A 14,558-nucleotide genomic window follows, 5' to 3' on the forward strand; every position below is an offset into this window, starting at 1 on the left:
TTATCAGCAGGAACTGGTGCTCTGCAGTGCCTGAGCTGCGTGCCAGACTGGTGTGACAGGCAGCTCGCTGGGGACCAGCAGTGCTGCACAGTCACCTGCAGCCCTGCTCATCTCATGCTGAGGGGATGGCGGCAGGGGGGACAAATGCCTGTGCAGTCGTGGACTCGGACAAGATGCCGCGCACCAACCAAGCTCCTGGCTCTTCTGTCACCACAAACACCGCACGGGGCTCGGTGACTTGTGGGACGCAGAACAACCTGAGCAGAAAAACATCCTCAGGAGCTGGGGAGCGTGGGAAAGGCCACACTGGAGGCAGGTGGGACAGGAGCTGAGTGTGAGCCCCCAGGGTGCCCTGGCAGAGAGGAGCAGCACCTCCCACCCCTGTGTGCAGAAGCACAGCCCAAGGGAAGGGATTCTCTTCCTCCCCTTGCCACTTTTAGAGCATGTGTGGATGCCACATTCCCCATGGTACCTGATGCATGTCAGGGAACTCTGCTAAGGCCACAGAGCGGCCAGGAAAGTGGAAAGGCTCCGTCCCTGGGGTTTTTGTAGCCCAGCTGGATGCAGCCTTGAACGCCATTCTCTGAGCTTTGTGTGGGAGGTCAGACCAAACACACCACCCACCCCCAGTCCATTCCCACCTGAAATATTCTGTGATCTAATGACTCTTCTGACTCATAAATCAAGAAGTCTTGGTTTATGGAGGCCTTTCCTATATAAAAGTGTTGATTTTGTGTAGCTTTGCATGAAATCACAGACATATGCACCATTTCAAAACTTTGTTGTAGATTTTGTTATGACAAGTGTTTGCATTTAATTGTTTTGTTGGGGAAAAGATCAACTGTTCCTACTGCACAAAAAGAAACAATCAGCCAGTCAAGGGGAGGAGGGGGAAGCAGGAAAATTAATTTGTATGTCAAAACACTCTGTTTTGTGTAGCACTGCACTTTTTCAAAATATTATGATGGTTGAAGGAATATGGAAGATTTTAGTTCTAGAAGGCTAATTTAAATTCCAGCTGTGCGTTCAGAAACCCAAGGCACCTTCCACTGGAGGGAGAAACCAAGGTACCAACTACCCTCATGCTTGTATTTGTTCCTACGGTAAAACACAAGAGGAAAGCCTCTTGTCAGGAGGTCATGGTTGTGTCCCACATAATAGGAGATTAGGAAAATGTACATTTGAAAACTGTTCTGTTACCATATGACATTTGTGAAAGAAAGGTGGACTGTGTCAATCTCTTTGTGGATAACTGCATGCCTTGGCACCAAATAATTTGGGATCCACCTTGATCAGCATTAGAAGAATCCCCAAAGACTCAATAAGCCACAAACTTGAATCTGCTGTGACTCATCCAAAAGTTTGTTCTCAAGACATCCTTGCACTGAGAGACAGCACCAACGGGGGAGTTTTGTCATGCCAGTGATAACCAGCAAAATCTTTGCTGTGCCATTGTCCGGACAGAGCTGCACATCACAGAGCTGCCCTGACATGATCTTCATTGCTCCAGGGCAAGTCCAAACTTACAATCTCTTTTTAATAATTTTATGGTTGACTCTCACACTCTTTCATCTCATATCATACCTATTTCTTTTTTCACAAGACCATTTTCATACCTTTTTAAGTTTCTCATTCCTTTCTTCCAATATTTTCAGTGGCTCCTGCAAACACATCTGTGAATAAAATGGGTTAGCAGTGGGTGAGGGTGGACAGAATGAGACACAAGGCAGTCACAGGGTTAGTGAGATGGGAGACCAGACACAAACCTCAATGTAAATTTGGCATGTCCCAATACTTAACTATATATATTCTAAACATTAATTATGCTATTTGTTTTTATTCCTTTCAGAAAAAAACCCAAGCAAAACCAAACAAAAAACCCCTAACAACAAATCAAACCCTTCCTAGGCCAGTTATTTGGGCTTGTTTTACAAAGAAGATGGAAGATGGAGGAAATGTGTCTATGTATATGTCCATTAATTCAGCCTACAACCCATTCCTTACTGCATTTATACATAGAAACCAGTGGAAGAGCCAGCTGAGCAAGAAAAAACATCCTCCTGCTTGTTTTTACCAACAGCAGCAACTTTGGTCTCTGGCATTCTTGTGCTTGTGTCTAAACTGAAAAGCTAACAAATGAGGAACTGGATTTTTCCCCCTGCATGTAAAACACCTGGTGTACCAAATGCTGGCCCTGGTTGAGGTCCCTGCAGACCACAGGTTAGTTCTGCCTTTATTTCCAGCCAGTGTCTTCCACCCACATTCTTCCCCAGAAAAATGCTCTTGCTCAAGTTAACCAACCCTCGAGAAAAAGGGGTGTCGGGACATTTCTGGGCACCAAGTAAAAATGTGCAAAATGTGTGTGCTACAGAATTTGTCAAATCATTAATAGCAGGATCAGCTATAAAAAAATTTGACCACTTGCCTGCAATTTTTTTATGTCCTCTGAACGCAGAATCTGTCGATGCTTGATACATTTGTCTTCAGGGGATGTAGCAATCTAAAAAATGAAATCAAATATATGTCATGAAAAAGTTTTAAAAATATACATTAAAAAAAAAATGCAGTGATGAGTAGGATTTTCCCTCCATTGTCTTTATACAAGGATTCTTGATTCTTTAGACCTGTGCATTTTGTTCAGGAGAAGTGGCAGAAAGTTCCCTTGTGAAGTCTAGTCCTGAAATCAACTTGCATAAAAATGTAAAAATTTCTAATTGTCTTTGCAGGAACAGACAATTTATTTATGCTTGCCATCAAGGACATGATTTTCAAAACATGCCTGAAACATTAAGATAACAATTGGTGCCACTAAAGAACACTGGAAAGAAGAAGGCTGTTCTCAAGGTAAGTCCTTAAATACTTTAAAACGTATTTGGCACTGTTTTGCAGTTGTCTTTAATTGTCAGGAAGTTCACAGCATTTGGAAAGTCCATAATGTAAGTACATTCCTTTTTTTGCAATTAGCTAAAGTAGAATATTGCCTGGTCTCACAAGTTTTCTTTTGACAGGTTGCTGTCAGTAAATATATTTGTGTGTGATTGTACGCATGCTCTGCCCCTTCTCTGCCCAAAAGCACATGAAACAGAGAGTGAAAGGTATTTCGAATCACCTGGAAAAATTCTGCCAACTTCAGTGAGATCAAGGCAATATAAATTACTTGCTCAAATTTTCACCATGAATCAGCTGTAGTTATTACAAGGTGGTTTGGGGTCCTTGGCCAAGGACCCATTAGAAGTCTCCATCCTACCTCCTTTGTCTGCCTGTCCAATTCTTTCTTGCTCTTTGGAGAAGTCAAGCCTGCAACATCTTCCTGTCCCATCTTGGTCTTTGGGGACACAGGTGATTTCTGAAAACTACAGAATCAGTGTCAGGTGAGGGGTTACAGCCTGGGCCACTGTTCTGGTTGGATGAAAACAGGCAAGGCAGGAGTAAGAGCATTAAAACAGAAATCCAAATTTCACCCTACCCTTTGCATTTTATGCTCTGCCATACTTTTTATAGTTACAGATGATAATTAATTAACTGAATCAAGCCTTCTAATGTAACACCACCTTAATTCTATCTTTGACCAACTAATGGTTTGGTGAACTTCCCAAAACATTTTATTGCATTCACATTTTTCTGCACTTTTTCACTGTTTGACTCAGCCAAGAAATGGGTGCACCAAATATACAAGGAACAACCTTATCTCACATTTATTTTAGCTGAACAAGAATAAGGAAGCTGAAAAATGCTCAGAAAGGAATTGTGTTTTCCTGGTGAGATTTGTGTGGTCTGGGAATTGCCTGTACTTCTGCTCATGCTTACCTTACACAGAAAAATGTCTGCCTCACAACCTTGTTATGCTAAGTACTCTGAAATTGTTTCATAGAATCTTAGAATCACAGAATCATAGAAAAAGCATAGAAAAAGCTGAGTTAGAGGAGACTCATTGGGACCATTGTATCCAACCCTTGACCCTGCGCAGGTCACCGCAAGAGTGACACCATGTGCCTGAGAGCACTGTCCAAATGCTGCTTAAACTCTGTCAGGCTGGTTCTGTGATCATTTCCTGGGGGTCCTGTGCCCAACCACCCTCTTGGTGAAGAATCAGCTTCAGGCCATTCCCTCAGGTCCTGTCACTGGTCACCAGTCCCTGCTCCTCCTCTTCCCCTCACGAGGATATTGTAGACTGCAATGAGGCCTCTCCTCTCCTCTCCTCTCCTCTCCTCTCCTCTCCTCTCCTCTCCTCTCCTCTCCTCTCCTCTCCTCTCCTCTCCTCTCCTCTCCTCTCCTCTCCTCTCCTCTCCTCTCCTCTCCTCTCCTCTCCTCTCCTCTCCTCTCCTCTCCTCTCCTCTCCTCTCCTCTCCTCTCCTCTCCTCTCCTCTCCTCTCCTCTCCTCTCCTCTCCTCTCCTCTCCTCTCCTCTCCTCTCCTCTCCTCTCCTCTCCGTGACCTCAGCCACTCTTCACATGGTTTCCCCTCCAGAGCCTTCACCACCCTTGTGGACCTCCTTTGGACAGCTTAATGTTTTTGGTTTTTTTTATGTATTGTGGCACCCCAAATTGCCCCCAGTGCAGAGCAGAGTGGGACAATCCCTTCCCTTGCCCAGCTGGTGATGCTGTCCCTGATGCCCCCCAGGACACAGTTTCCCTCCTGGCTGCCAGGGCACTGCTGACTCATGTTCAACTTGCCATAGACCAGGAGCCCCAGGTCCCTTTCCATGGCACTGCTTTCCTGCTTCTCATTCCCCAGTCTGTGCACACAACCAGGGCTGCCCCATCCCAGGTGCAGAATCCAGCACTCACCCTTGTTAAACTTCATATAGTTGATGATTTTCCATCTCTCTTATTTATTGAGGTCTCTCTGCAGGACCTGTCTGCCCTCAAGGGAGTCGACAGATCTTCCCAGTTTAGTGTTATTTGCTTCCTGCATGCTCTAGAAGACAGAATAATGAGGGAATTTGCTCAGGTTGCACTCACCTTTTGAAATGTTGGTCTTCACTGAGAGGCTGCTTGTTTTCATCAAGAACTTTGGAACCCATCTTGCTGAGATCTGTCTTTGCACTCTGTGGATGAGGTCACATCTGAAAGCAGTATCTTCCTACAAAAAAATTGCACAGAAAAATCTGTTGTTTCACACAAAACAGTATGTCATGTCCCACCTCCTGCAGAGCTGGAATGAGATGCTCAGGTGGACTATACAATTTGCTCTCCCAAATTTTTCATGTCTGACAGACTTCCCAGTGGGTTGTCTCATATATTTGTAATACCAGATTTTTTCAGATGTTGAGACAGGCTGGTACAAAACCAATCTCATACCAAGCTCTAATAGAGCAATACCATTTATTTCGTAGCTCTGACTGCCATAAAACTGGAAAATGCAAACACGAAACCTCTTGGCTCTTTTTCTTGTTTTTAAGCCACAGTAAGTCTAGTTCTCTTTTTGGTACTGAAACTGTTGAATTTATCCCTATTTCCATTTTTTTAACAGGACATTTGGGCATAAATAGGCTTGAGGCCATCATACAGAAAATAGGGGATTCTTCCAGGAAGAACATTCTCCATTCAGGCTCTGGCTAGGAGGCTGCCACAGGCCCAGGGCTACATCCCAGGCCACAAGGGATGCTGCAAGGGAGGAGGCTGCAGCAGTTCACTCAGCCCCTTCTCAGTAGAGGGAAGCACTGTGGGAGGCTGTGAAACATTTTTTTTTTTTTTTCCTCTTGATCCCAAGCACAAAAAGCTCCCCTGAAATTCTGTGCAGTCTTTCAAGGACAAAGCAATCTGAAGGAAAGGAGCTTTTGGAGGTATTTCCCACTAATAGCTCACCCACTATATTTCGACACCAAAGGGATTGAACTCTTCCTCTGGCATTCACAGCAAGGATGACAGATATAAACTGCAGGAGAGATTTGGGGCAGCTGCCCTTGTGAGTGCTGCAGCTGCATGGCTGCTGCTGTGGGTGCAGCCTGCAGCCCTGTAAGGGTCTGTGGGCAGGACTGGGGGCTGCACAGCTGGGCACAGAACCAAAATCCCCCTCCTTGCTCCAAATGAACAAATGTATTTATGGTGTGAGAGGCAAAAGATGGGGCTGCACACAGGGGGGCAGAGGAAATGTGAGTGCCTCAGTCCAGCCGTGTGAAACCTCTGATATAAATGAAATTTTTACTGAGCGTCAGAACAAGATGAGAACAAAGATAAAGGACGTTTCACACAGCTCCTCTAGAATGCAGGATAATCCCAGCTAATCTAGACACTCACACTTTAATCTTAGTAACTTCTCCTCTCTCTAAAAATTGCTTGATTTAAAGTGCTTTATGAACCTTGAATCTTCCCAATTTGGCCATGCAGGCAGAGCAACAATCTTAGATTTGTACAAGTTTGTTTTCTGTACTACCCAGTAAATATTTGCACTGTGGAGGGGAGGAAGTGAAGGTCCAAGGGCCTTGAGACTTGCCTGTACCCTACACTACCTTTCACCAAAATCCACCCCTATGAGACAAGCAAAAAAAGTGACAAATGTAACAAAAACACATTAAAAAAATTCCAGAAGCCTTTTCTACACTTTCACACCATTCTGCCAGCCCGACTTTGCCCAAAAAGCTGGGCCCTGCACCCAAAACAGGAAAAAAACCCCATAGTAAATTAAGAATTAAAAAAAGCATGGAGTAAAAAGTAACAGCTAGAACTAGAGGCCAGTCTGCCTTACTGATGGTGAATTATTTTCCAAGTATAGTTCCAGTTATGTTGGGGGTGACGTCCAACCCCCCAAGCCCTTGGGTACAGTGAGGTGGTGCAAAATAATAGCTCCTTAAATAACAGACACTACTCAGCATCTTGCTTTTTTATTCCTCCAAGAAGAATCAATTTTGCTCCCTGCTGAATAATCCCTGCCACCACCCGTGCGATGACAGAGCCCCAGGTGTGGCTTTTGCACTTGTGGGTTTGGTGCAAGAAGGTTAAATTCCCACTTTCCTTGATGGAGGGGTATTTCCCCCATGGAGATGGCAGAAGGGTGAGTGCTGTGCAGTGTGGGTTGAGCAGGGCAGGCAGGGCTGCTCCTCACACTGCCACCTCAATCTCACCACAGCTCCCAGCCCCACTGCCTCACCTGCAAGGTGTTGCTCATCCTTTGGCACCTCGCAGATCCCAAACCCTCCATGCGCCCCAGCAAGGTGTAAAAACTTGTTGATTTTGGCTTGTTATTTTTCAGCTTTGCTTCGAAATTTCTTTCTCTTGATGGTCATTCTCTCAGGTACCTGTCCCATCATTGGCACTATTAATTCTTGCTGTGAAAGGCGTATATAATTTCCCTCCTTGGTTTTGTCAGCAAAGCAGCTAGGCCGCTGGAGCAGAGATTGCTGGAGCTGGAGCTGGAGAAATCAATTTTGTAACACAGGGCTGCTTCATATTCAGGACCCAGTTCAAGAAAAACACTTAGGCAAAGGAATAATGACCAGCTTGAATGGGAATAATAGTGCTTAAAGTTAGTTGTGTGCTTTTAAAATTCGGCCTTATATCATGCCAATCAAATAATTAATCTACTCAATTACAAGCTCCTGCTACGAAATACATACTGTGGGCTTCCTTTACTCAAAAGGGGAAACATGCTGCTAGGGCCTTGAAAAAGCTATCAACATTCAATAGTAACACAGCAGAGACTTAAAATAATGTTGGCTTACTCCTTGATAACTTCTACCGAGCAGAAAATTCAGTGTGCCAGTACTTCAGTGAGAGTCGGTCAAGTGCTTTCATGAGCAAATGGACTATATGTTAAAAGCTAAGGAGGGCTTTTTTTCTCCTCCCTTCAGACAGTCTCAGTGGAAACTGAAAACAAGGTATTTTTTGACATCGTGAATCCTCAGATTTCTAGTATGCATCACAGTAGGTCCACCAAAAAGTAATCTGAGTGACAGAAGGATTAACTGTGCATGGAACAGCAAGAAAGACAGGATTATATCTGCAACATTATACACATAAAGCTGAAGGGAGTGGTTAGAAGTGATGCATCCTTGTGAAGGCAGATATATTTTTACAGGGGCATAGTCCACAAGCAGGATCATGCAACTAACCACCTCAGAGATCTTGCTGACCAGCAGATGATATTTTATGGCGTACAACTCTATTAAATGAAGCACAGAAACATCCTAAACTAAATAAATGGTAGAATTTATTGATTAAACCATGTATTTCTATAGGAGATGAAGACAATGTCAAAACTTTCAACTTTTTCAACAAAACCTGTGTGATGGACAAAACCTGTGATCCATCTGTGTTTGAAGTGGTTGATGCAGCAAGCTGCTGGCTCATGACAGCTTCATTTGCCATGCTCTTGCTGAGGTCTGTTTTGAGCAGCCCAGCTAGGCTGTCACTTTTCAGAGACAGTCTCTGAGGAGCTACAGATGCTAAAGTTAGATGTGGTGCTACATGCTAATGTGCGAGATTCAATAACCTGGATCAAATTATTGCTGCAATCCATGTCTGACCAGCTGGAGCTGGCATTATTTCCACTAGCCCCCAAATTAATTTCTCAGTTTAATTTTAAATGGAAGAATGATTTTGCTGTTGCTACTGATGAGGTTTTAAATTCATTCTAAGTTAGTTTTGGTGCCTGTTTGCATTTAAGAGACATTCTGAGTCTCTGCATCAGCTCCTAGGGATGGGCTAGTGCAGTGCACTGAAAACTTCTTTTGAAGTCCAGTGCCATGACTGCAAAATGGGAACCAGAGAGCTGGCTCTCATGCCAATTTCCACACATTTTTTGTTGTGTAGGTGTGTGATGTGTTAGCAGGGAGCAGTTATTTTTAGTTCAGACATCTGAAACCTGTGTTCAATGACGTTCAGTTATGGGCTATGAAACAAGTCTGTCAAATGAGGATATTGCTTTGCCTGTGTATGTATGTGAATACAACGCATGTAAAAGACCAGGGAGACAAGAAAATATAGCTGCCTAAGATAAGATACTTTTGGCTTTGTAGCCACTTCTAAGAAGCCCTAGAGATGGGAATGGCATCCAGCCTTTCAGGAAGAAGCCATGTTTTAACTAGAGAGAGAGTGGGAGTGAAGCCTTCAGACCTTTTCCCATAAGCAAGGTGGTACAGAGGGGCAGTGGCTGAAGCAGTAAAGGTGTAAGAAAAGAGGCCTAGGTAATTAGGAGGATTTTGGTTTGGCTCAATTTAAAACAGCAACAGATATTTCCTTGTACAGGTTTGTCTTATTTGCCACCTTAGACTGCCAGCTCTGTCAGGCAGTGATCAACTCACCACTGCACAAAACGCCATCAGTGCTGCTGAACCCCAGTCCTCAAGCACATCCACAATGACTGAAGTTTTAGCAGCTGCAGCTCAGGTGAAATATGTTTAGGTTTAGTGCTCAGCTGACTCAATGGAATGTATCAGCCTGGTGATCTCATTCATTGGCTCTCCTAAAATCACCAAAGCAGCATGACTGATGCAAATAAAGGAGGCACAGTCTTCAGGCCGAGCATCCCAGACAGCTATGGCTAACCCAAACAGCTTGCTGGCAGCTGTAGTGCCAACACTCCCCATCTCTGTCCATTCTCCCAGCATTTAGAGAATTAGAAACGCTGTCTCCCAAATGGAGGAACATGGCTCTAAGAAAAAACTAGACGAGAGAGACAAGCTCTGGCTTTGCAGAGCTCAATTTTCCCCATTCCCTGAATTTGTCTGCCTGGCTTTGCAGTCTCAGTGGTGTCGTATTCCTGACTTCATGCCTTTACTTCTAATTCCTTTTTCTGCTTGTGCTCCTTTACACGTTATGGCTGTCTTCCTTCTTTGAGACAACTCTGTCTCTTTACAGACCACATACTTCACTCTGTGAAAGTACTGAGCTGCCACTTGTAATCCCACCCTCCCATCCTCTGGAGGAAGGTGAAATCTTGTGGTTACCACATGCACAGGGCCTCACTTGAAAAAAGCAGGGGTTTCAACTGTTCTATGGTGCAGATATCTGTCCCATTTGTGCAGCTGAATGGTCATTTAAATTTCATTTATACAGTGATTTCTCATTTGTGTGTGGGTAAAAAAACCCTTCAAATCTGAGTTCATCACTGCTCTCATCCATCATGATCTCTCAAAATTCAATTTCATTGTTTATTCAATTGTATTTTTAAAAAATTCTGTGCTATGTTCAAGTCTGCTCAGAAAAGGTTGTCTGCCATGAATGCTCAGAAATTTTGATGCCTGCATTTTGTTTTTAGTAGACAGCGTTCTTGAAGTACTTCTGCTTCTCTTCCATGTTATTGGAAAGACTTGATTTTCCTTTGGCGCTTCTCTTTTTCTTTGTTTTTTGCTGTTTTTAGGCTAGATTTGGCAACCATGAAAACCACATGTTAACATCTGAATTGGAATCAAAAAGGAGGAATATTTTTATGCCTTTCTTGGATTATCTTTTCAACTCAATGAGTTCCCAGGTGCATGTTCCAATGCTTAAGACTGGTAACCCTCTCAGCCGAACAAGACTTCTGTGCTTGTTCCAAGCAAGGAGACAGACAAAAGATAATGCTAAGAGATAAAGCTTTGGAGTTCCTTGTGTTTGCAGTTTTCTTTGCAAAACTAAGCCGCACACTTCTGCAGGAAAGGAACTGACATGCTGTAAAATTTCAGAATATATCTCTTGTTCTCAGTGATACCACTGCTTCTAGTATCTAATCTATCTTTCTTGTGTCTAAGCTGCTTCCCTTTTCTCACTGACCAAAGACTTTGACCAGGTTTCACTGATTAGCAGCACTGGAAAACCCAAATGCCAAAATTAGATTGTTCTTGCCTCAAAACCAGCCCTCCACCCATAAACGAACTCACTCCCAAACCTGGCTACTGCAATAGCAGAAGTAAAATTTGGTTTCTATTTCACTCCCAGCACAGCAAAGAAATTTTGTCTTTCAGACATTGGAGCAAAAAATGTGCCATGCTGTGCTATGGGAAAGGTCCCTTCCTGATATTTAGGGTCCCCTCCAACCCAAGTCTTTCTATGATGTCTATGATAAACCCTTCCAGAGAACTCACTGCCACAGTGGATAACTCAAGGCTTGAACAGCTGTTTTGACCACTGCCAGTTACTCCTCTGTCTTGTGGAAGATACAAGAAATATTTTTAAAACAAATCCATACCTCCTCTGGCTAGTAAAGGTCAGCTAAAATCAACTGTGACCTATTCTAACAGGAATCAATAATCCTTTTTTCCTCTAAGAAGGCAATTCATTGGCTGTTCTCTAGAAGTTCAATAATCTTTTCAGTGTTCAAATAATCTGCACGAAATCCACTTAACTTTGATTCTAAGGGAGAAACTTTGAAGAAAAGGTAAAAAGACAATGCAGACAAGCATGACTGTACTGAACATATCTGGTGAAGTCTATGAACAGAGAGAAAATTTGTACAAATTACTGAAGACATCTCTCTTGTAAATTGAGCTGACATCTTGATACTGCAACTCTTCAGCCTCCTTGCAGCCTTCCTCAATCTAGACTGTTCTGTATTTCTCATTCACAAAACATTCCTGGATTGATAAAAGCCACAAAGGGCTGTTTCTGTCCATTAAAGCCTTATTGACTCTCCTCCTCTTTATTGCTCAAATAGATTCTCAGGTCCTCTGATCTGCTTTCAGCAAGACACCGTGGATATATGTTTACAACTCCCATTTTCACCAGATGCAGGCATAGTCCTCACAGACAAGTCTTGCTGCACAGAGCAGGAAACAACACCTAGCTGAAGACTTTGTTATTCACAGTGAGACAGAGATAAATTGCAAGAGTTTGCAGCCTGTGGGACAGCACATCCAACAGATATTGGGTTGAACTTCTGGTCTGTTAATGTGCAGTTTCTGGGTGCTAGAGAAAGGCCATGATAACTCAATTGGCAAATTCTAAGCTCTGATGTTGTTCTGATTATAAAAACTTTCTACAACCAGCTAGGAGATAGGAAAATGCCTTATCATGTTCATATGTGGTTAACCCTTCAAGTGTTGCTGCTGTTGAGCTGAAAAATAATCAAATGTTTCTTGTCTGAAAGAATAAGACTGGGAAGGAACAAGAAAGAGAAGGAAAGACTGATAAATCAGGAATTGCAGGTCAGTTCTTCTGGTGACAATAACTTTGTCTTCTGAACCCCATACCCCTTTTCTGTCCCATTTTACTCCATTGCTATACTTTATCCTTAATCCTTACCCTCCTGTGTTGTAAGATCTATTTGAACACAAAATGAAAGAACTGGACACCAACTAGATATGCCATGGAAGTTAGATGTTATAGTGGTTGCATATTTGCTCAAATTTTTCTCTCTCTCTCCATGGATCTGTAGTTAGTGGGGAACTTTGTACAGTTCTGATGCTTTTCTCTGGAAGTGACAGCATGAATCAGGCAGTTTTCCTTGTAAAGACTGAGAAGGCAGTTGAAGGCTGGTTTCTAGTGTGAGTTATTGGCATGTGACAGCGGCATGGTAAAAAATTGCTCCCAAAATCACACAGATGAGCAACAGCTGTTGAAATAACTCCTGTATCTTTTACTGCCTACCTGAAGGATGTTTTACTTTGGAGGAAGTATGGACATGTCTGTGCCTACAGGTATGCAGCCTTGGGACATGTTGCAGCAGGGCTGCCAGCTTTTGTGATGCAAAGAGTGGACTTGGCAGTGAGGTTCCATGCCCAACAACAGCCTTCTCTACACTCTCACCAGGGCCCATCTGGAGCCAGGAATCATAGAACCATAGAATCACAGAATCACAGAATCACAGAATCACAGAATGATGATCGTAAAATGGCCTGGACTGGAGACCAACCTCAAGGATCCTCTAGTTCCAACCCCTCTTCCATGGACAGGGACAGGTTTCACTAGACCAGTTTGCTCAGAGCTCCATCCAAAATGGCCTTAAACACTTCCAGGGATGGGACATTCATAACTTCCCTGGGAAGCGTGTTCCAGTGCCTTACCACTCTCACAGTGATCAATTTCTTCCTAATATCTAATCTATACCTTCCCTCTTTCCATTAAAAGCCATTAACACTTCTCCTGTAAAGCTGACACTTGCTCTTGTAAAAGTCCCTCTTTATCTTTCTTGTAGGCTCCCTTTGGGTGCTGAAACTCTTCAATTAGGTCACTCTGAAGCCTTCTCTTTTCCAGGCTTAACATTTCCAATTTTCTCAGCTTTCTCCCATAGGAGAGGTGCTACATCTCTTTGGATTCACTCCATCTGTGTCTTTCTTGTGCTGGGACCCCAGAGCTGATGCAGCCCTGCAGGTGGGGTCTCAGCAGAGCAGAGCAGAGGGACAGAATCCCTTCCCTTGCCCTGCTGGCCACGCTGCTCTGGATGCAGCCCAGGACACGTTTGGCTCTCTGGGCTGCAGATGCACATTGCTGGGTCGTGTCCAGCCTCTCATCCATGAGCACCCCAAGTCCTTCTTCCCAGGGCTGTTCTCCATCAGTTCATCCCCCAGCCTGTGCTGATACCAGGGGTTGGAGCACCTTGCACTTGGTCCTGTTAAACCTCATAAGATTTTCACAGACCCACTTCTCCAGCCTGTCCAGGTAGCTCAGGATGGCATCCCATCCTTCAGGTGTGTCATCCACACCACTCAACTTGGTGTCACCTGTGAATTTTTGAGCATACACTGGATCCCTCTGTCTGTGCCAAAAATGGACATTAAAACAAACAAACAAAAAAAACCTAAAAAAAAAAAAAAAAAAAAAAGGTCAACCACATCCTGGTCTGCAGTACGAAAAGCACAGGCAGATCTTATCTCTTTGAACATACTTCATGAGAGGCAGCAGAAAAATAAGGACATGTATGGTTCCCAGAGGTTACTAGATATGGGACAAGAAGTGACTACATGGAAGGGACAATGGATATAAGATGCAGCATGGGAAATTCCAGTTGGATGTTAGGGAAAAAAATCTACTGTATGAGAGCAGTCAAACTTAGGGACTAAAGTCTGCAGATTATGTGAGTATTCAAACACTGCTGGTCCAGGCACTGAGCAACCTGACATAAGCCAGCCCTGCTTTGAGTGCCTCGTTAACAGAGATGACCTCCAGAAATCCATATCCTATATCCGAGGACTATGCAAATATATCAGTCTTGAAAAAATAAAAAAGGGATAAAGTTACATTCCCATTGAAAGTGCAAACTTTGCTTCTCAAAAATCAAATTTGTAGGAATATTTAATGCTCCATATAATTGATGATGATGAGCAGCTTCTTAAAAACCCATAGCTGCTTTTTCCTTGAGACAAGAGTTGCTGAGTTTCACAAGTGAATGTGAGATTTTTTTTCTGGAAACCTTCCTTCCACTTATTGAAAAGCAAAATATAGCCTCCAGGTTAAAGCATGAGACACATTAGGTGAGAAGTAGTCTAATTCTGACTCAGTAGCAGACTTGTTAAGTATCTTTGAAGAAAATGTCTGAAGTCTTTCATGCCTTTCATAGCATGTAATATAGGACTAGCAGGCTATCACACAGATGAGACAAATTCAACACTGTTTTTAATTTTTGCATTTGGGTGTCATGGAAAATATTACTGTAGTTTTTATTTGAGAAAAGGTATTACTATATGCTTTTAAGATTAAATTGGCC

The sequence above is a fragment of the Ammospiza caudacuta genome, chromosome 1, assembly GCF_027887145.1.
Source record: "Ammospiza caudacuta isolate bAmmCau1 chromosome 1, bAmmCau1.pri, whole genome shotgun sequence".
Classification (NCBI taxonomy): domain Eukaryota; kingdom Metazoa; phylum Chordata; class Aves; order Passeriformes; family Passerellidae; genus Ammospiza; species Ammospiza caudacuta.